The sequence below is a fragment of the Miscanthus floridulus genome, chromosome 3 (assembly GCF_019320115.1).
Source record: "Miscanthus floridulus cultivar M001 chromosome 3, ASM1932011v1, whole genome shotgun sequence".
Lineage (NCBI taxonomy): Eukaryota > Viridiplantae > Streptophyta > Magnoliopsida > Poales > Poaceae > Miscanthus > Miscanthus floridulus.
This window is the reverse complement of record NC_089582.1, coordinates 52394695-52415213: the sequence shown is the minus strand read 5'-3', so window position 1 is coordinate 52415213 and position 20519 is coordinate 52394695. Positions and strand designations below refer to the sequence as shown.

Sequence of the window (20519 nt, the reverse complement as noted above, 5' to 3'; positions counted from 1 at the left end):
TTGGCCTCCTTCTGGCTTCACGTGGGAAAGGATCCTTGGGATTTACATATCCCTCTTCTGAGTCATCATCAGCATCATCCTCTTCTTCTTCGCCTTCAGCAGCCTCTCCTTCGGGGCCCTCCTCCTTGTCACACTGCTCCTGAGTAAGCATCACTTCTAGATCATTTTGTACCTCCTTATTGAACTATTCCTAAGTAAGTTGGTCCTCTAGTGCTTGCTCCTCAAGGGTTGGCTGCTCATCATGCTCGGGGCATCGGGCTGCACTGTCTAGTGTCCGCGACATTATTTCGCGCTTTATTCTAATAGATGCAAGAAAGTGTGCTTTAGGTACGCGAGAAGGTATAAGAAATCAAAAAGGTCTATAAACCAAAGTAGTCCTATAAAACAACAATATATAAAAAACGAGAAGTAGCAGTGGTAGAGGCCTCAGAAACATGTCAAACATCATCTGATCTTGAACTTAGAGCATCAAGGCATCATAACAGAGAAGAGAGGAGAAGGTAATGTAGGGGCGGCTGCTAATGATGCCAAGTTCCTCACAAGTTCTTAATCATCAGCTCATATTCCATATAATGTATGGACTTGGACGATTTCATCATCGGCAAAACAAAGGAGAGGAGAGGAGATGGGAGATTTGGCAAAAAAAAGCAGGTGCTGCTTCCAAAACATAGAGGATAGGAAAGGTGGCAACAAATAGAGGAGAGGGGAGATTTGGCAAAAAAAAGCAGGTGCTGCTTCCTAGAAAAAGCAACATGACAATGTAAGAACATCATATGCTTAATATCTTCCAAACCTGATAAGCAGATCGGACAATCAGAAGTAGTAGACAGTAGTAGTAGGGAAGTAGTAGAAGTAGCAAAAAAAGCAACAACTGCTTAGGAGAGGAGAGGAGTAGAGTGGAGTAGAGGAGAGTAGTAGTAGATCGAAGAGGAGTACAGAGAAGACAACAAGTACAGAGAAGACAGCTAGGATTAATGAGCTAATGAGCTATTGCAAATGGCATGAAACGAGTACCAACAGTTCACAGATGGGAAATAATACTATTAAGAATGTATAGAAACATTATTGCAAAGTGCCTTAGGTCTCAATTAATAACCCAAGTTCTCATCAAAGCTACTAATCAGTCCACAGATACCATTAGGAAATAGTGCTAATTAGACAGGGAGGATGCATTGAGGGGGTGTACTGATTATTAGCTAGCAAAAATTGCAGACAACAATCGTAAGTAAGGTGCGGCTGCCGCACCTAAGGGTGCTCCTCCTGCGTCTAAAAATCTAACATCATTGACCTAAGGCACTTTGCTCAGTGTGAATCAAAATGGGCATGAACATCATGTATAGTTCCCATTACTCTAGGCACTTTGCTCAGCGTGTAAAAATCGAAATAGCCATCATCATGTCCAAGATAAGCATTAACAGCTTCTACAATTGGAAGCCTGTTTCAATTTTGAGCAGCAAGCAGCAAGCAGAGCGCAGCAAGCAGCAAGCATGCCCAGTTGTACAAGCATGCCCAGGAGTAGTAAGAGGAGGAGTAGTAGTAGTAGTAGTAAGAGCAGTGGAGTAGTAGTGTAAGAGTAGTGAAGTAGTAGTAAGAGTAAGAGTATAAAGTAGTAGCAAGGACAACTTAAGTATTAGTTAAGTAGTAGTATAGAGTATCAGCAGCAGTTAAGTAGTACAGAGCAGTAGTAGTATAGAGCAGTGGCAGTAGTTATGTAGTAGTAAGAGAAGTAGTAGGCACATATCCAGTTAACTTTGTAGTAGTATAGTAGTATAGAGAGTAGTATGAGTAAGAGTAAGAGTAAGAGCACAGACAATAGCATCAAAGAAAATACAGTGTATGTATAATACGAGAAGAAGCTGATGCCTAGAGTATTAAAAGCAGACAATAGCATCAAAGCAAATATAGTGTATGTATAACTTATTAAAAGCAGCCATTGTTATGGAGAATAGAAGATTGAGTCTGTTAGTATCACAAACATAATTTCAGTTCCAGTGCTTATTTCACCTTGAGCACACAAAAGGATTGACTATTAATTTGCACCGTTCAAATATAAGTGTTTAAGCTTTTACATTTCTACTTGTTGCACAGTTCAAATATAAGTGTTTATGTCTCAATCCCTGCCATATCCGAGCACAAGGTTTGAAATGAGGGATAGAGAGGAGCAAAGGATTTATCTCTCACAGTTATAGAGTGGCATCGAAACTGTCAACTAATACAGTCAAGCAAGTATCATAGTCCAGCAAGTAATACAACTTTACTATCATAGTCCAGCAAGTAGCACAAGTTTTCATAAAAAAATACAGTCAAGCCAGCATGCTAGAACAATGCAAGAACCTACCACAAATCATATTATGTCATACTGCAAATAAGAAATAACATTTGTAGCTAGAAGCATGGAAGAACAAAACAAACATCAGGAGAATCTTTCAAAAACTAAAACACTTTAGTTAGTCTACGGCGAAGAAATTCCTCCTGCGTGCTCTAGAGCAATGATGATACTCATATTCTGCCCTGGACTTTCCAAAGAGAAGATAAACTCTTGCCTTTTTGTATCTGTTGTGCTACTCCTTTCCCTCTCTAAACCGGAACGAATTTTTCTTTTTTTCTTCACTGACTCACATGCGCCATGTACGTTGCCAAGATTTGAGCATGTGATTAGCTAGCATGAATTGGGCTCTAATTAAGCTCGCCTAGGACTCAACTTACGAGTGATGCCAAGTATTAAAACAAGCCAACTTTTAAGCTACAAAATAGTATACTCTCAACTAAGCAGGTAGCAGCAGATCGAGACACAAAGCTGAAAGAAAAAAAGGAAGAGGCGGTGGCGTTGGTCGGGTGCTCACCGGGACGTGGGAGTCGCGGGCGCTACGCTTGGCGTCGGTGGCGGAGAAGACGGTGTAGACGAGCACGAAGGTGCCGATGATCTCTGCACCGAGCCCCATCCCATGGGAGTACCCTGACGTGAGCGAGTTGGCGCCGCTGCTGTACCTATCGAAGTAGGCGCTCTGGAACGCCTTGACGAGCCCCACGCCGCAGATGGCGCCGAGGCACTGGGGCAGTGAGGGGAAGCGGCCGGCCGGTGGGGGCCAACCACCAGGGAGCGGGCGGGCGTCGGCGGCGGGGTCAGAAACCCTAGGGCGGGGAGGAGCAGGCGCGTGGGTGCGGGGAAGGAGCAGGCACGCGGGGGCAGAGATGGGGCGCGTGGGTGAGGGGAAGCGGCCGGCCGGCGGGGGCCAACCACCGGGGAGCGAGCGAGCGTCGGCGGCGGGGTCAGAAACCCTAGGGCAGGGAGGAGCAGGCGCGCGGGTGCGGGGAAGGAGCAGGCGCGCGGGGGCGGAGATGGGGCGCGCGGGTGAGGGGAAGTGGCGTGGGCCGGCGTCGGCGGGGAAGGGGCACGGGCCGACGTCGGCGGGGCAGCCTGACGGCGTCGGAGGAGAAGAGAGCGCCCAAATGAAGACAACACCCGTGCGCACTCGTATATATAGACAGGATGATTTGTAGGGGCGGTTTTTGCAAATGCATTTTTAGGGGCGGTTCTTGATCCAGCCGCCCCTACAAATGCATTTTTAGGGGAGGTTCCTGATCCAGCCGCCCCTACAAATGCATTTATAGGGGCGGTTCTTGATCCAACTGCCCCTAGAAATATATTTTTATTTTTTAAAATTGTTAATTTTGTATTATAAAAACAATTGTGTATATATAAAACAATTGTGACCAAAATAAAAGTAAGATAAAAACAATTGTGTATATGCACAAATATAATATTTTGTATTATTATATATATGAAGAAATATATATATAAACGATTGTAGTCAAAACAATATAGAAAACAAAAAAAATAAAAATTATAAATTTGAATTTTAAAACTTCGACTACAATTTTATGACTTTAAATTAAATAAAATGAAAATATTGTAAACATAAAAGTTGTATAACTCATCGACATGTACAACTTTTATTTTGGTCATCTTGTCATGTGACTTTGTATGAACGATTCAAATTTTGAAATTCAAACAATTTCAACTTGAAACAATATTTTGAAAGAGTAAATAATTTCAGATGAAAAACTCATGAATACCAATGTTGTACAACTCATCAATATGTACAACTTTTATTTTGATCATATTTTCATTTGACCAAATTTGAACCGTTGTAATTTTGAATTTCACTAAATGGCAACTTGAAACAAGATTTTGAAACCTTAAATGATTTCAACAATAAAAGTCGTGAACATAAAAGTTGTTGAACTCCTCACTGTCTACAACTTTTATTTTGATCACTTCTTCATGTGACAATTCAAATTTTAAATTTCAGAAAATGACAGCTTCAAACCTAATTTTCAAACACTAAATGATTTCAGCTATAAAGGTGATGAATATAAGAGTTGTATAACTCATCAAGATCTCCTACTTTTATTTTGGTCATTTCTTAATTTCATAAAGTGTTAAGTGATTTCATAAAGTTTTAGTAGTAATAGAGTGGATGTTCAAATAGAGTCATCTGGATGTTGCAAAGGGTAGTCTCACATGCATAAAATGTAGTCTCACACACATACAAAAATATGTAGTCTTACACACGTACATAAATATATAGTCTCACACGCATGCATAAATGAAGTCTTACAAACACACACTTACACAAACACTCCACGTTCAACAACTAGCTAGCCCGCTGTAACGACTTTTCCCTTGACACCTTTTCGTTTCCATGGCATTATGTCTTTGGGGAGGTTCTTTTCCACAACACTGATCTTCTTAGGAAAGTCTGTGAATAGCGATATCTCATCATAGTTATTGTAAGCTTCAACATCGTCCACGCCATCAACTCCAATAATGTGTTGTTTCCCGGAGGCAACCACGTGCTTTGTCTTCTTCTTCGGGGGGAGGTTACTTTGTGGGTCAGACATATAGAAAACTTGTGTGACACGTGAAGCGAGCACCCAAGGGTCATCTTGGTAGCCTAGATTCTCGAGGTCCAGGACTCTCAATCCGATCTCATTCAGTTGGTGTTGTTTGATCTAGCGGCATCGAAACAGGGCCACCGTTATATCCCTTCCATAGTCAAGTTCCCATATCTCTTCAATGATGCCAAAGTATTGGATTTTCCGCCCTAATCCATCGAGAGCCTCTATTCGAACGCCACTGTTTTGGTTCACATATTTACTATCCTTTGCGTGGGTATAGTACGTATACCCATTGATGTCATAAGCATTCCAAGATGTCACTTGTCTCGATGGCCCCTCCGCCAACCTACTGATGGTAATAGAGTCTATGGTTTCTCTAGGCGGTATGTTTTGGTCCTTCAACCATGTAGTTAGTCGTTGCTTGTGTTGTTTCATGACCCAATCATCCGAACGACCATTTCTCTCTGCCATAATGATAGCCAAGTGTTCATCAATATACGGTTGTATCAGTTGTGTACTCTGCAAGACACTGTAATGCGCCTGACTCACCTCTTTGTAATCATGGTCGATGAACACTTTTCTACCACTGGTGCCCTTCCCAGCCAGCCTACCCTTGTGACGAGAATCGGGTTTACCAATCCCTTTCTGTACTTTTAGGTACTCTTGACAGCACTCAATGACTTCTTCAGTACTGTAACCCTCTATCATGGAGCCCTCTGGGTATGCTCGATTATGCACGTATCGACTTAGAACCAACATGAACCGCTCATAGGACCATATTTCATGCAAGTAGCAAGGGCCAAGCACCTGTATTTGATGAACCATGTGAATCATGAGATGTGGCATTATATATAAAAAAGCAAGGGGTAAACACATCTCCAGTTGGTTTTGTGTCTCCACCATAAATTCATGTAGGTCACTCAGCTCTTCCTTGCCAATCGTCTTCTGTTAGATCTTCGAAAAGAAGTAGCACATGCGGGTGATGGCCATTTTCAAGAACTCTGGCTTTATAGCCCTGATTGCAATAGGTAGAAATATTGTCAGCATCACATGGCAATCGTGAGCCTTGCAGTGTGTTATTGACAAGTCCTTCATCGACACTAGCTTCTTCACATTTGCTGAAAACCCAGTCGAGACTTTGATCCCTCTTAGGAAAGTGCATATAGCTCTCTTCTCGTCTGGTGTTAGGTTGAAGCACGCCGCGGGCAGCGTGTATTTTCCATTAGCCTCAGGTACCGGCTAAAGCTGTGGCATCACGTTTAGCTGCACCATGTCTTTCCGTGCTTTCAGACCATCCTTTGACTTGCCTGTGTCCATCAAGGTAGCAATGAGACTCTCAAAGACATTCTTCTACACGTGCATAACATCAATGGCATGGGGGACCTCCAAGTCTGGCCAATAAGATAGATACTGAAAAAAGATTGATTGTTTCTTGAAAGGTACGCCTTCGACAGGAGGTGTGCTTCTATCTCTGTTCGTCCCATCCAGATTCTTCTTTCTATAGATGACGCGTATGTTTTTCACCATTCTGTACACGTGTTCTTCGTTATGACGTCTCTCCGGAGGGGGTTCAATCTCCGGGGCGTTGTCATAAAATCTAAAGAACAATTTGCTGCGGTACTTGTGACTTATCTTTAAGAAGCGTCGATTCCTTAGGTAAACTATCTTCTTGGATACATCCAGGTACACCCATGTAGTACCATCCAAGCAAACCAAGCATCCCGTCTTCCCTTTGATCTGTCCAGATAAAGCAAACAGCGCGGGGTAATCATTGGTAGTAACAAATATTATTGCTCTACATATGAAGTCCTCCTTTCGAAATGCATCGTACATCTGCTCCCCATGCCTCCATAGCCTCTCCATTTCTTGCATCAAGGGCTCGAGGAACACGTCTATATCAATGCCTGGTTGTTTAGGGCCAGAAATAAGAATAGTGAGGAGAAGGTACTTTCTCTTTTGCCACAGCCATGTTGGGATGTTGTACATGGTCAAGATCACTGGCCATGTGCTGTGGTCGCTCATCCTCTCATTGAAGGGATTCATTCCATCGGTGCTCAAGCCAAACCATACATTCCTTGGGTCATCGCTGAATTCTTTGTGCTTCTCATCAAACCTTTGCCACTGACTACAATCAGCCGGGTGTGCAATCTTATCATCATCCACCTTGCGCTCATCATCCCACCATGTCATGAGTGCGGCTTCTTTAGGGTTTATGAAGATATGTCTCAAGCGGTCGGTCACTGGTAGGTACCACATTACCAGGGCAGGAATTCTTCTCTGCTTTGCATCGTTGCCTAATGGAGTGTCCTCTGGGGGCTGAGATTCTTGTACCACCTTTTTGGTACCCTTCTCATTCCTCTTTTTTCCCGTGGAGGGTTTGTCCCCACCGTAAAGGTCATTGTTCTTGTACCGGCTGGCCCCACACTAGGGACATTTATCCAGTGATTTGAACGTTTCGCCACAAAAAAGTATATAGTGGTTGGGGCATGCATGTATTTTTTCAACTCCCATTGTCAATGGACTTATGACCTTCTTCGCTTGGTATGTGTTGGTGGGAACTGAGTTTGGTTGTGGCAGCACCCATGACAGGAGATGCAATAGATCATTGAAACTACAGTCTGACTAGCCATACTTAGCCTTCAGGATGAGCAGCTCAAGCACAAAACGTAGCAATGTCCAATGTATCGGACAACCCTTTTCAACACCATACACAGTCTCCTTCGATGCTTTTGTCACCCTTTCCAAATTTTCTAGACCTTTCGGGCTATTTAGTAAAATCTCTGGTCCAAGGGCTCGAATCATGTCCTCCAAATCATCTTCATCCCCGACACGTGCTCCACCATCATTATTGGCACCACCTTTGTCGTTACCATCCCAACCACCAGCATCACCACCTTGTTCATTGCCAAACTCAAAATCCATTCGTGCATCAAGCTCTGCTGAATATTGGGACAGGGATTCTATGGTTTCGTCGTCGTATTCCTCCTCATCCTCGTCGTTAACAATAACCGTTTCACCATGATGAATCCACACTGTGTAGTCCTCAACAAATCCTCGCATAATCAAATGTGATCTGATGATAGTCACATCTGTCCATGCCATACGGTTCTTGCAATCTTTACATGGGCAAATAATTGTATCCTTATTCTCTTTCAATGTCGTTGCATGCTTCTTTGCGGCTTCAATAAATTTATCCACTTCTTCACGGAAACCTGCCTTGAACCTTAACGAACCATACATCCAAGAGTTCTTGTACTCCATCTTTTACAACAACAACAAAACAAACATTAAAGGAGTACTTATTCAGATATATATAGAAATGAAACAAATTAATAATTACTTGAGAATAATTGTATATACTTCAGATATATATGAATATAAATCTAATATAATTATATGAAGCATACAAACACACCATGGTAAAAGAAAATTAATTAACGGCCCATTTATCCATAAATAATTAAATACATATTTATTGATTACAATAAATAATTTCAAAGACAACAATTAGCAATAATTATACTTTACCCAATATATTTCATACAAACCCTAGTCCAATTTCATTAAACATAAATTTACAAAAACGAAATTAATAAAAAAAACCAAACCCTAGATCTAGATCCACATGCACATGAAACATCCATAAAACTAACTAATTGTTCACTAAAATCAAGAAACATGGACAAAATAAGGGTATGATCTTGTTCCCCTCCCTAATTTATCCTAGTACATTTAAAAGTTGGGTCTAATTTGCTTCATAAATAACTCAAGCACCATAGAAGAGAGAGAAAAACAAAACTCTAATTACTCACTAACCAACCATTTAAACTTCAAAAAAAGTATGGAATAGCATTTTCTTACCTTCTACAACCTCTCCACCAAAGGATTTGAGACCAAAACCTTCCCCCCTTAGTAGAGCACTTTTTGGGAGGTGCCCAAGTCCTCCCCACCTTTTTTCACGGGTTGAAGTGAGTGACCCGAGGAGGAAGAAGGTGCTGCATCTGTTTTATATGGGGGGCATTTGTAGGGGCGGCTGGTGATTGAGCCGCCCCTACAAATCGGTGCTATAAATACGGGGCCATTTGTAGGGGCGGCTTAATTACCAGCCACCCCTACAAATAGCATTTCCAGGGGCAGCTGGTGATTGAGCCGCCCCTACAAATCAGACCCCATTTGTAGGGGCGGCTCGTAACACCAGCCGCCCCTGCTGTTCCATTTGTAGGGGCGACTGGTGTCTGGGCACCCGAGCACGCCACTATAGGGGCGGCTCCATCACCAGCCGCCCCTACAAAAAAAAATCGAACCATTGCTAAAAATCGTTTTTTACGTAGTGGATGTTCAAACAAAGAATCTTTGATAGAACAAGTACTTACGCTATCAAACGTGAAGCACCTAAAACCATCCATATAGTTAACATCCATCCAGATAACGTCACAAGGAATGCCTTTCTCTCTAAATGTTATAACAACCTGTTAAACAATCATTATTAAGATGTATTCATGCCTTAAAATAAAGAAGAGAGAGCAGAGGTGTCAGGTTACAAAGAAAATTTATCAATAATTGAAACAGTATGACCCACAAACAATTACATGAACAGAGGTGGTGTGTGCGTGCGCGTGCATGGGTGTGTGCATGTGTGTGTGCGTGTGTGTTGTGTAAGGGCTCTTACCCCTTTTTCTTCTTAATAAAATGATACATAACTCTCCTGTGTGTTTGAGAAAAAAAAAGATCCACAAAAAAAAGATTGGAGCTATAGAAATAGAAGGTTTGCATGCTGCAATAGGCCCATGAAGAAGACTAAAGTTTTTTTTTTCTAATAATGGAATCACTTTGAAGCTTACAACACCAAGAACAAAATTTTTAACAATAATAAAAATTCTTTACTACATACAGCTTAGGGAAATTATCACCATGTATTGATCACAAGTACATAGTATTTTTCATATACTCCTATTGTAACTAAATATAAGTTTGCATATTTATTTCTTAAGTCTAAGATGCCACACTTCATTGGATCATACTTGTGGTAACAGTAAACATATAAAATAATAAATATATATATGACACCATTTTGACCTAGCTCTAGCAAGAAAATACCTTCAGCACTTTCTCAGAAGACATGTAACTATAACGACATTGATGATAGCCAAGTGACCACTTCGGAGGCATGGACACAGTTCCTACATTGGAAAATTCTCCCATCTTAATTGACAAGGTAGCAAATAGCAAGTGATGTAACATAAAACAATTAATTTTGAATGTGTGTGTTCAACTGTGGCCTTTCACATAGTGAAAAGCGCAGTGATGCATCTTAGGTAGTCCCTCTTTTCCAAAATGTAGGCCGCACATTTTCAAAATAATGTGTTTCAAAAATCAAACTTTCTAATCATTAACTAACATAGTCTCGCAATATGAAGGTTATTTGATTCAAAATGGCACCATTATATTAGTTAAAAGTTATTTCCTATGATTATGAGTTTGTTGTTATTTCCTCCTGTTCCAAAAATAGGTCATTTTAGGATTCTATCCAATCAAACTTTTTTTACTTGGATCATTAATATATGAAAAGTTACATAGATCTACAACAACTGTTGATGTCAACATATTAATCATAGAAAAATTTTACCATAACATATATTTTGCACAATTTAAAATGGTATTAACAATAGTTTCAATAGATACATCGTTAATGATACTAAAAACTAATACCAGTAGTCAACATAAAAATAGCTTTTAAATAGTTTCATCATATTTATATTCCTCACTGATACGTATAATTTGTTGGATAATGCATGATTTATTTGAATACGAGTCTAGATTCTGATATATAAAAGTTACGAAATGCTAGATTCGGGTACATCCATTTTAACATCCCTACTAAAAACGGATGCTAATACCAGTATCCATGTTCAGGTTTTATCATGTTTTCTTTCTCAGAGTGTGAGGCGTGTGTGTGTGTGGATTCTTCTTCCCTTGTACACTCTCTTCTTCTTAATGAAATGATGCGTAGCTCTTTGTGCATGTCCGAGGAAAAATATTTGTTTTATTGGATATGAATTCAAACAAACGGATAATTGAACATCCATTTCCACCCCTAGTGCTAACATACCACAACGCTATCAAGATTCCAAACGTGTATCTATGGAATTGCTAAACTGAATTTAAAGATCGTTACAACTACGTTGTTCAAAACAGAGCAGAGGAATACAGCTTCATTATTCATGTACAAAATTAAAAAAAAAACTTTACTCCAGAGAGCACTGCCATGTTTCAAAGCATATAACAATATTAGCAGAAGAGATTGGTTAAATACTGTGGGAGAAATACCAATTGCATGAGACAAGGATGTGATAACTTCAGCTGGTGTATTCAATGGCCCAAAAGTAATGACAGGGTAGGCAGATGAGACCGAGAATTTTATAGTGGATTCTGGTCTTAAGTCAATCTGTACCATGGAGAAATGATTGTTTTCCATGGTACAGGGAGAAATGATTGTTTTCCATGGTACAGATTAGGGCTTATGATTGTTTTCTCCCAAAAGTAATGACTTACCATGACTGGTACAATGAAGTGGTTCCTGGTCCATAAGCCCAAGCATCCGTGTTCCAAGTGAAAACCTGACATATATCATGGCAAGTCAAAAACTAGTTATATATTCTCTCCATTCTAAATTATAAAATATTTTGGCTTTGCTAGATACACTGTTTATATGTATCTAGGAAAGCCAAAATATCTTATAATTTGAAATAGAGATGGTATAAAAGAAGCCAACAAAGTATATTTTATAATTTCTTCTGTCAGGTTCTGTACTCGTTTCCCAGTTCTTTCAAGTGGGCCGCTTGCTCCCCAGAAGGAAGCTGCCATGTTAAAAAAGAGAACATGTACGTAAGCCTATAAATGTATTGTTTTTCCGAGGTAATGTTTCTTTAACTTTCAGAGAGATAACATATCAAAAAAAGAGTCAATACATAAACAGAGTTCATTATTATTGGTATCAGAGTTAAAAAAACCACGTGGGCAAAACCTGTAAGCCGGCTGCCTCCCGTTTTTGCCTGAAAAAAAAGGATAAGGATGCGCTCTTTTTTTCCCCCTTTCTGCTTGTTTGTAAACTGCACTTTCTTTTTCTTTATAATGCATTTCAGTAGAGGCTTTGCCCCTCCTGTTCCTTTAAAAAAAGGATGCGTTGTCGAATTGAAAATTATGAAAGTTACGTTCGGAATAGATATCATATTAGAAACAATGATAACCATTTTGCCAATTTGGCGTGGAGGATGATTGATTTAATAACTACAATGGCAATTTAGCAAAATGGAGTACTTCTAGAGGTGGCTCACGTGAGCATCACAAGATTATTGAGAGAGTTGCATGCATTTACCTACTAGTTTAAACCAGGTGAAGTACGGACAATTCACTCCCACTTCAACAAAGGCTCAAGAGAGCATCTCCAATGCTTCTCAAAACCTACTTCCAATGTTGGTTTTTTGCGGAATTGAAAAAAAAAAGCTCTCTCCAACAACTACTTATCTTAACTCCCACCAATGTTTTAGCACTTAAAAAACCAATTGATGTGTGAAAAAATACGTGTGGAGGTGACTTCCAATCCGCGTGCGGGGCAACTTCTCCCAATATTTCTTTGCCCTAGCCTCTTCTTGCATACCCTAGCCAAGCCCGGAGGCCTCTGGCCGCCCCAGCTATCATTGGCTGGCTATAGCCACTGCTTGGCGGGCTATGGCCACCGCCAGCCTGGCCTTGCCTTGCTGTGCAAACACATGGTTGAGATATGATCATGTGTGAGTGATGAGTCGTTGTCAAGGAGGTGATCAGAGCTTTGGTTAAATGTGTGTGTGATTAACCAAGGTGTGAGTTATATGTGCAGCATGTGTCTTGGCTTGTGGATGTGCAGGTGTTGAGCATGAGACGGTCGACGACAATAGAGAAGGTGAAGCAGGAGTCTGTGCACGATGGATCATGAGGAGTGAAGGGTCGACGCGGAGGCTTGGACCGAAGGACTAATGGCCGAAGGATGGACTGTGTACGGCTATCACTTGGACATGTCATCGAGCAAGAGATACATGCAAGACGGTGATGAAGACAACATGATCGGTGTCTAAGCTGAGTTTGGACCAAGTCAAGGTGGCAAGGCGTTGCGAGCACTTGGTGGCCCACTGGGCTGAGGACATGGAGGACACGCGTCGACATCAGAGGCTTTGCATAGCTGCTGCGCGGCCTGGAGGGTTTTTGGCAGTTTCAGCCTCAGAACTACAGGTGGAGTGGTTTCCGAGTTTGAAAACTAGGGGGAGAATCTCGGGACCGCACATGGCGTCATCGGTGAGCTTGTGTCCAGACGAAGCGACTTCATGAAGAGCTCATGGCCGTCCAATGCATAGAAATCAAGTCAGACCGTTTCACCCCTGTTGGCTTAGTGGTTAAAGTCTAAACCTAGGGCATTATTGACATATATAATAACCCTATAAATAAGAAAAGTGGTTGCCCAAGACCGCTATCCTTTTGCCCCTTGCTATTTTCCTTAGGATTAGCCAAGAACTTCATGTTTTAGAGAGATTAGGCTAGACAGAAGTAACCACCTCTTTGGTTATGAGGAGCCTAATCTGATGTATAGATGAATTATATTCATGCTTTGGTAATCAAAGTTTTTGCTGAATTCTCGAGTTCATCCTTTCACTCCAATTTTTCTTTATGGTGATTTTCTGGTCATTTTTGGGAGGTTTTTGTGTTACTAATTTGGCTGATTATTTGGCATGTTTTTTGTGAGTTTTTGGGACGCTTGGAATGTATCTAAATCATATCTTGAAGCTCAGCTTCTATTATCTTGGTTCCACGCCCCAAAGCTCCCTCTTTCTTATCCTTTTTGTGAATTCTTGAGAAACCTTTGATCAAAGCTTTTGAAGTTGATCTTGGTCACTTGAGTGCTATGACACATGGGATGCATGAGTAAGCTTTGCTTTCAATCAATTTCCCACGAGCACTCTCAAGTCAACCTCTCTTAAAAAATTGTTAAAACCCAGCTTTGATCTTTTAAAGGTGAATTTTTGTGAAAACCTTCACATCATCGTGGGCAAGGTGTGTGCAAAACTCCGGCTTATTCACATTTGTTTGATCGAGTTTCGTCTTTTTCTTCTTTTGTGATTTCTAAGTTTTCGACGATGGCGGCCAGAAAACATTAATTTTTCACGTCAACCATTAGCTAGTAGGATGATGATCCCTACATCACACATGTCCCGTACCTTGAGGACGACCTTCTGGACAGCCCCGACGACCTCGCACGTCGGGAGGACCGCTGGCTCGTGGCTTCCCTCCCGCGGCACCTCCCGCCGCCGCGGATCGGCGAACGAGAGGCTGGGCCCCGCCGCGGCGCGCGCTGCCTCCGAGGCGTCGAACCGGAACACCCCTTCCTCCAACACGCGCACCCACACCATATCAGTATCACCCGCGCCGCCATCCGGCCTCTCCCGAGCGTCAGAGCGGTGGCGGCCGTTAGTCCGCGTTGGTGGTAGCGGAGGCGACCAGCGCAGCAGCGGTGGTCTGCGTAAGCGTGGCGGCGGCTGGCGAGCACCGTCCTGCTCGTCTTGTATTGTAGGAGCCGCGGCGCTGCCTTTGCTTGCGTGGATTCGTGTTTGTTTAATGGGAGCAGGTGGAGTATGGAGAAAGTTGCACTGAGCGACGCGGGAGGGAGATCGGAGGAGAAGGGTTTTTGAAAGACGCGACTGACTGCACAGCCTGCAAGTGCTGCGGTGCCGAGTCAGTCTCTCTATCGGGGTCCACACGTCAGCGAGAGATGCATGACTAGACTCTGACGGACGTGCACACGTAAGCGGCATACGTTGCTTGTAGGGATGAAAACGGTCGGAAAACCTCTCAACCGTTTTCTACTTCTACATTTGAATACGAATATGAAAACGAAAGTGGTAAAGCCGGACACGAAAACGAACACGAACTTATGGAATATCAAAAATTTCGAAAACGAACTAATTCGAGTGGAATTATGTCGAACACGGTCGGTATACGAAAAATCAATACGGAATATTGACCCGTAGGACCAAGTGCATAACAATTAACAAGTACATAATAATTAACAAGTCCAATAACTTTCTTAAAAAGTATCTCCATTCGACACGACGTAAGGAATATATGATTTTTTAAGACAACAAGCGCTTGTACGCGATTAATATATCGCTGACTTTTATTTTAATTTTTTTGAACATCTTTAAGACATAAAATGAAAAAACTAAGAACTAGAAAGTTGTAGATCTCGTCGAGAGCTACAATTTTCATATAAAAATCATCTTCATCCTATGAAAAAGATATAATTTTCTAAGGTTGGACTTGTAGTGGGTCAAATTTGGTTTAAACCGAATTTCGAATTCGGGATATTCCGAATTAAAAGTAGAAAAGTAGAAAACGGTCGAAAAAATGTCTAAACCGTTTTCGTTCCGATTTCGAATTTGGTGTTCTGAATTTCGAACCGAATTCGAATTTGTCCAAAAATATGAATTCGATCGGATTAAATGTAGAAAACGATGCGGTTCGGTACGAGATATTTCCTTACTGTTTTCATCATTAGTTGCTTGCTTGCTGCTGACGAGGAAGATTAATTACCACTGAAACACGCAACGCAACGATAATTATTGAGCGTCATGAAACAACATGAGGCACGCTTCGTCGTTCATTTCAGTTCTTTTTACACCTAGTCTTCTTATTCATTTCGAGGCGGGTTGACTCGCGCATGGTCACTGGTTTTTGCCTTTAATTTTACCTTTTCTATTAGGCCGTGCCCAACGCGACACGGTGGCTCTGGATGCTCTAGCTTCCACGTCCGCATAGAGCATCCACGTAGTACTAGATGGAGGTTCTGCATGGTGTCAGAGAAGCCTGCAGAGGAGACGGCTGCTTCAACTGACAAAAGGCGTAGGCTACCATGCAATCGTGCGTTGGGGAAAGAAAGTAAGGCTCCGTCACAGGCTTTTTCAGTTTTTTCCGGGACCATGGTCAGAAATAAACTGAGAAAAAATGACGTGGGCGTTGGGGAGAGCAGTGGCTTCCAACCGTATTTTCGACGTGTATGTTAACTTTTTCCTGAGGCTAACAATCTTGTATGCCTGCGTTGGCCTTGCTCTTGGTTGGTAGCTTCTGCACCAAGATCAGTGATGCACATTAGTTAAACATAAAACTTGAGTACTTGACCTCAGGTCCTTAGAGCATCATCAACCTAGCCCTCATCTGGCCCCCTATCCATCTTTTGAGGGTCCAAATTGTAAAACAACTCTCCGATTGATTCCTCATCCAACTCACACCAAATGAGAGACCCTCATCCATCGCCTCCCACCCCCTCATCACAGGTAGGGGCTCGCATGGGATCCCTCATCCACATAGGGGAGCAACCTCTGGGGAGCCCGCGTGTGCTCAAACATTCTCCACTCGAGTCTACTCCTGCATCGGAATATATATATAGGTATAACAAACCTTTTAAAACTCTTTATGATAATACTTTCACCGATATGAATATATTGATCCATAAAATCTATCGGTACTCCATAACTTATCATCATGAATGCCACAATAACTTTCTGCAAACATGATAACCCAAGTCGTCACATCTATCTCCTTTTTGCACAAAATAATTGTCATGTTATTCTATAGGTTGTACTATGCGAAGAAACAGAGGACAAGCCATTCTAAAACTGAGCAAAGAAATGAGAATAAGGAAACATATTATGCATAGAAAGAGAATGGAAAAAGAGGGCAAACTAATTGACCGAGCTATTTGCAAACCTGTGTCGAAATATAAATTCCCCATAGGTTGGATGTATTGAGAAATAGTCATTGTACAGTCTAAAATGACCACTTTCTCTTTCTCGATGAACATATTGCCAGCCAAGTATAGAACATTCCCAACATGGACTATTCAGACATATATTGAGTGTGGGCTTGGTGTAATGCGGTAAGGATGAGCTTGGGCTCATCATCATCCGAAGATGAGGATGAATCTAAGAGAGAGATGGCTCATTTTCGGTGGAGAATGAACAACAAAGTAGAGAAGGAGCAACAAAACAAATGAGACGGTGTATGAACCATGTGAGTGTGCAAGTGGAAGCATATATAAAGCTAACCTCAGGAGCCGTTGGAATATAGACGTTTGAAATAGATCCATTTGAATATAGTAGGAGCAACAAAGTCGTTGGAATATGGCCTTTTGAAAGAGCTGTTGCAAAAATAGTTGTTGAAAAAAAAACATTGGAATATAGACATTGAAAATATAACCGTTAAAAATATAGCCGTTGCAAACGGTTGATTTGTTAGTTAGAAGATATGAATAAAGTAGAGGTGAGTGAAAGTAGGGAGACAAATATAAGGGATCAGTTGGAGTTCACAGATAAGTAGGAGTTGGAATCCGAAGGAGGGAGCCCTACTTTGAGAGATAAGGGGGTCAAATTTTGAGGGTTCCATTGGAGATGCTCTTATATAGCTATATATATGACACCTCTTGTAGCAATCCACGATTGATGAGGGAGATATAATAATGGAAAATTGTATATTGAGTGATGAGCTTTACTAGTATTACCTATCTTGTGTGCATTAATAATTGTGTGAAGGTTAAGGTAGATTTTCTTAGTATATCTCTAGTTAGTAGTTTTCTCACATGTTTAGTGTAATGGGCTAATGGCCCTAAAGACTTTTTAGTGTGCTTTTATAGAATCTCTAGGGTTAGTTCTTACTTAAGGGAGGAATAGTTTTAATAGGCTAAAGTTATTGCTTTAATTTTTAAACCCCCTTTCTTGAGGCTATTCAATCCTTACATACAAGCACACAGGGGCAGCCGTGATGTAACTAGCTATAAGCGAGACGATATAGGATCATTGTTATGATAGATCAGTCAAAGTATAAGAGCATCACAAATTGACAGTTGGTGAGATGAACTTAGGAATAGCATGGAGTTGACGAAGGCAAGGAAGAAGAAGGGTGGTGGTGAATCTCGCATAGGTGAAACGGTTGAGCATACTATTTCAAAAGGCAAGGCTTGGTAGGCGGTAAGGCTCTACCCAGCGCCTAAGTGAGCCTACGCTTGACTAGGGATTTGTATTTTTAGTGACATGTTAAACAGTGAAAATTGGCATATTGAAAATAACGAATTTGAGATTATCATTTGTACTCCCTCCATTTCAAATTATAAGACATTTTGGCTTTTCTAAATACATTGCTTTTGCTATGCACTTTTTTTTGAATAGTTTTGCTATGCATTTCGATATACTATGTCTAGATACATAGTAAAAATAATATATCTAGAAAAGCCGAAACGGCTTGTAATTTGGAAAGAGGATGTACTATTCTGGTAAATACGTTACGAGGGAGTTTAGTTACCACCGAAACACACAACTACTCCCTCCGTCCCAGAAAGAAAGACGTTATGTGATACGTGCTGGTCAAACTCTCAACTTTGATTAGGTTTGTAGAAAATGCATATAAAATTTATATCTCCAAATAAGTTTATTATAAAAGTATATTCAACTACTAATTATATATTATAAACATTGATATTCTTATATATATAATTGATTAAAGTTAAATTTTTTTTGACTTGTCAGGAAACGAGTCTTCTAATTTGGAACTGAGGGAGAATATGATAATTGAACGTCATGAATCAACATATGACCACGCCACGCTTCGTCGTCCACTTGAATTCTTTTTTATAGCTAGTAGCTAGTCTTATTAATTCCGGTGTGGACCGACTCGCGTCTGGTCATGCCAGTCACCGTTTTTTTACCCCCACAGCTTTAGCTTTTCTATACACTAGTCCATTACGCGTGTCCTCGTACTAGCATTTCATTAGCGCAAACTAAACCCGCAGATCTCGTGAAAAGCAGTAGACATGGGTACAAAAAGCATTAAACATCTCCATTCCAATAAACAAATAACAACTAATAAGTAAAAGGCTCCAGATGTGAAGCATAGGCCACACCTTAGATTATTCAGCTATGTTAAACTACCATGTAAAATAGTTGTACTGGAAATTTGAACCTGCATAAGCACAGAATAAACATTCACACGTATTACTTCCTGTAGGCAACAGAAATATTTTAACACAGCTAAATAGGATGTGACTAAAAATAACTCAATTCATTTAGCAAGTCAATACGCCATATTTGGCCTATTCAGATAGGCAAGTCTGGCGGGGGACAATGCTGCTTACAAACACACACGAAGGATAGAAATTGCACACAAGCATTTTGTCACTCCCGGAGAGAGAGAGAGAGAGAGAGAGAGAGAGAGAGAAAGAGGGACCAGGCCAAGTCCAGCCGGCGTCGGTGTCTGTGGGGGAGGGGCGGCGGCGGCGGCGGCAGCGACCACCGATGCGACGCTTCACAGGGAGGCGGCTGCCACAGACTCCCTGGCGCTGCCACCCTAGCCGGCCTCAGCGCTAGGGTTTCATGGAGCATAGCAGCAGGCGCGGGATGACGAGAGAAGGCAGCGACGCCGGCGGCCACTGGCGTGGCCTGCTCGCGCGGAGGAGTTGCCGGCAGCGGCCACCCGTCGGGGCATGGAGACGGTGGCGTGCCGCAGCCCACGCGCGCCGTGACGTCCCATCAGCCCCTCGCGCGGTGAGGAGGCGGCACGGTTCCGGCCGGCAGGACACGACGCGAGGAGGAGGAGGAGGTAGGGTTTCGTGTACCGCCACGGTTACGTCTGGAGGAGGCAGCGCCAGGTAAGGCGCGGCGGCGGCCACTGGCGTGGCCCAGCCATGCTGAGCCGTGGCCTGGGACGGCCACCGGCGGGGGCACGCGCGGCGCTGCGCCGCCGCTTCGCCCGCGAGCTTTTTTTTGCATCGGGGAGGGAGAGAGAGGGAAGAGGAGAGAGAGAGAGAGGAGGGGGAGAGGAGAAGTGTGTGGAAGCTAAAGCGGAAGCTTGCTAATATATTTGGCTGACCGGATTCAGAGCAGAAGCCAGGAAAGGTAGAAAGAAGCTGAGAAGAAGTCGAGAAAGGCAAAGCGAATTAGGAGGAGTCGGTTCCGGTAAAATCCGTTTGAAGAGATCTGGAGCATCAAATGCGGGATCAAACGGCGGGAAGGAATTCAGGTGATGTGGATGCCCTAAACCTTGGCCAAAGCTTCCTGCTTTGATAAGACGAAATTTCTAGTTTCTGTGAGTCCGCACCCGATCAGTGGTGGACGTAGTTAAACATGAAAATTTTTGACCTTAGCTATATATAAGTGCCTCCCTGGGCTTCGTGCTTGGCCGACGACCCAAGCACGGCCCTCTGAGCCGCTTTTCGTGCCGTTCCGGCCCGAGAAGCACGACCAAGCTAGCAGGCCGGGCCGGCCCATGGTCCGTTTCAGCAGGGGAAGGGGAACATAGGACATCATCGGGAGCGTGACTGCGTGGAGGAGGTCGCGACTACCGCTTGAAGCCGGCTACGTGCTCGACGGGAGGTCGGGAGGAGGTCACCGCCGCCGTACGAGATCGGGAGGAGCCTTCGGAACCGAGGAAGGAGGCACGGAGAGATGGGCGTCGGGTCGCTGGGGCGCAGTCGCCGGCTCGCCGCTGGTCCGCCCGGGCAAGCCGCCGTCGCAGACGTCGCCAAGGCAGGAGGGGAGCCACCGCCG

General features: G+C 42.6%; 1 pseudogene; it reads right to left on the bottom strand.

Annotated features, from left to right (window-relative positions):
- LOC136545730 (uncharacterized) overlaps window positions 1-14339 on the bottom strand; it is a 38914-nt pseudogene extending 24575 nt beyond the window's left edge.
- Window positions 14340-20519: the final 6180 nt, after the last annotated feature.